This window comes from Capsicum annuum, chromosome 12, assembly GCF_002878395.1.
Source record: "Capsicum annuum cultivar UCD-10X-F1 chromosome 12, UCD10Xv1.1, whole genome shotgun sequence".
NCBI lineage: Eukaryota > Viridiplantae > Streptophyta > Magnoliopsida > Solanales > Solanaceae > Capsicum > Capsicum annuum.
Window position 1 is genome coordinate 144,928,341 of NC_061122.1, and position 3,491 is coordinate 144,931,831.

Below are 3,491 nucleotides of genomic sequence, written 5' to 3' on the forward strand. Positions count from 1 at the left end.
TTGTTGTTGTTGTTGTTGTTGTTGTTGTAAAGATCTCTCGTCAGATAGGCTTGATCTCCATCTCAGATTCTATTAAGTATTCATGTTGTCAGATTTAGACATGAGAATCGCTCCAGAATAATCTATTGGAAAAGTTGAACTCTAATTCTGTCAATAGAAAATAGTAATCTCAGAGTTCAGTCCTTGATGTAAGTATATCCAGATCCTCAGTTATTAATATCAGATGAGTCAGTGATTCTGTATCTCAATTTTAGTAGTTAGTTCAGTCTGCAGTAAGGTGGTATTCGAGTTTCAGTATCTAGAGTTACGATGATTGTGTTCATGTTTTGTGCATTCATGTATGTGTTCTCATACGGCATCTTCATGATTAGTCAGTTTAGATATTGTGCATGCATGAGCCCTTGCATTATCCTACCTCTTCTACATACTCGGTACATTTCTGTACTGACGCATTTATGCTATGGTGTTTTATTTGACACCATAGGTTTAGAGGCACAGGATCCAGAGTATTCTCAGTAGTTCAATCCTAGTCAGTAGCAGTTACAGTGAGTCCTTTTTTTCGAGGACGTATTTCAGTTTACTATTATTGCTTCAGTCTTTGTTTATTTTTAGTTGATGGAGTTAGTTGGGGACCTGTCCCATCAACTCTGTAGTTCAGGTAGCTTAGAGGCTTTTCAGATGGATATATTAGTATTCAGTTTTTCTGTAGTATGAGTATTCATAGAGGTGTTGAACCTTATGGCTAGTTTTTGTATTTATTTTAGATATTGTGCAGTGTACAGGTATAGATATCAATAAAGGGTTAGCTTGTGATCCTTCAGGGTCATACGTACCATGTGATGTCTCGAGATAGAATCTCGGGGTGTTACAAACTTGGTATCAGAGCCTAAGGTTCAAGAGTGTCCTAGGGAGTCTGAAAAGTCGTATCTAATAGAGTCTTGTGCATGGGTGTGTAGTGCACCACATTTATGTACAAAAGGCTACAGGATGTTTTTAGGAGCAGTTTCCCTTCTTTCAATGATCATTTCGTGCGAGTGAGCATGAGCTCAAGTTGGTTCTCGATCTAATCCACTTGTTTCTTCCAATTACAGAGTATGCCTCCTTGCAGAGATTTTATCCATGGGGTTGATGACCAGCCCGCACAGCCAGTAGATCCTGAGAATGAGAATGTGTTACATATAGAGTTTCGGGCAGCTTTTCAGGCACTAGCCCAAGCTGTGACTAGTGTTCAAGGAAATCGTGAGGCTGCGACCCCACCTCAACAAGATAGGAATTCTGCCGTAGCTAGGGTTAGAAATTTCATGAAAATAAACCCGCCAGAATTCTTTGGGTCAGTAGTAGGTGAGAACCCATAGCTTTATCCAGAGAAGGTGAAGAAGATCACCTAGATTATGCATGTTTTTGAAGAAAGAGAGTGAGTAAGAGGGCCAAGATATATAGTCATGGTTTATCATAGTCAGGGTCTCAAGGTGGTAGTATTTCTCAGTATAGTCAGATATTTTTAGTCCCAGATCCATCTTTAGCTAGTGTACCTGCACCTGTGTTTGGGGGTGTCAGATCTGACGGAGCGCCAAACTCCAAAGCCCAGAGTAGTGCTAGTGGTGTTCATACCCATTTGAGTTATGGAGAGTGTGGCAGACACCACCAAGGTGTGTGTAGAGCTCGTAGTGATATATGCTTTGGGTGTGGTGAGCTAGGCCATAGAATGCGAGAATGTAGGGTGCTGACTCAAAGGGGTAGACTTCGTGCGTTTCAGGCTAGCCTTGATCGGGAAAGATCCCTTGAAATAGACCCAGTATGTTATGATCTCTTTATCTTTATGACATGCATTGATAGATCTTTTTCTCCTATTTTGAGCTTATATGTTAGCATGAGTCATGAATGAGTTTTAGATCTTGATCGATCAATCATGACATAGTCTGTAGGTGCCCCGCGCACCATCCCAGTATTTTAACGAAGTGTGTTTAGAGGGACATTGAGTCCTAAGGGGGAGATACCCCATATTATTATAATGTTGCATGCTATTAGATTCATCCCGATGCATTTTCATATTTTCTTTATGGAGTTAGCATCAGTTGTCATTGCATTGTCAAGTCTTGCTTTCAAAAGTTAGCTTAGCCGGACATTCATGCATTAGATATGCACATTTAGTAGAAAGAGTTCATCTTGTCAGCGTGTGTTCAGTCGTGTATTCATGAGATCATCCCAGTTATGAGTCCATGCATTAAATATGCATGCCCAGTGTGAGAACTCTATATGTCAGTCGTTCCAGTTGTGTAGTCCTAATCTGAGATGTTTCAATTTCTTGAGTAAGTTCTATTGATCCGTATTCTCAGTCTAACAAGCAACATTCAAGGACGAATGTTCTCAAGGGGGATATAATGTAATACCCCGTAAAACCCTCTTCCAGTCCGACCCTTAAAGCATATTTTGGTAAAGCAAAAATCTGAGTCAAAATGCTTCAAAAATATCCTCCCAAGTATGAAATACTTTGAATTATATGGGAATCTATTTGAGCATGAATTGAGATAATAGAGGTCCCCTAACTTATGGACGAGTTGAAATCTTTCCTATCGTTCAAGTTTTAGTGACCGTCAAAATTTGGGTCAACTTTAATTAACCATAACCCATTGTATATATCGAATTAGAGGACCTACTATATATCATATGAAAGCTCTTTGAATTATCTTTCCAACAATACTAATTTTGTTAAAAACCAATATCGGAATAAATGCCCATTTTACTCCAGTATGTCTAGCCGGGAAACTGGTGATGACAATTGTGACAAGCCTTCACGCCCGTGACGGCCTATCACTAAATGTCGTCGGCCTTGGGCAAAAAATCAAGAATTCAACCCCTTTTTGTGACGACAATTCGTGATGACCTATCACGGGCCTGGCGGCTTGTCACGAATGTCGTCAAGAATATTTTTCCAGCAATTTTAGAACATTTTTACATGGGTATTTTAGCCATTTCCCACCTTTTAGAATCCTCTATAAATATGGGAAACCTCATCCAAAATCCTAATTTCCTTCATTTTCTCTTCCAATTCTCTAAAAGAGAATATATAGGGTTCCATTCAAGAACCCTAATCTTCCAAAAATCATCCATAAATTATTCAAGATTTCTTCAATAATCAAGTTCATCATAGTGTGGACTTCGAGAATCATTTATTACGAGTGCAGATAGAGTCTCAAGCATTAGAATTTATCCAATTTCAAAGATTAAGGTATATAGATGTTTATTCTTGGGTCCCTTTCATCCAAAGAGTTCAAGAATCCTTTTTAAAACTAAAAGATTCTTAAGTTTATGAGTTGTTAATGATTTGTATGAGTTTAAATTGATGCTTAATGTGTTGTTGAGTTTTGATTTATGTTTTCCTACAAAATTTATGAGCTTTGACCCTAGTATGTGGAATTCATGTGATGTTTGTGATAGACCTTCTTGAAGTTATTTTCTATGTGATGTGTTCATGACTTTTGAGTGTAGAA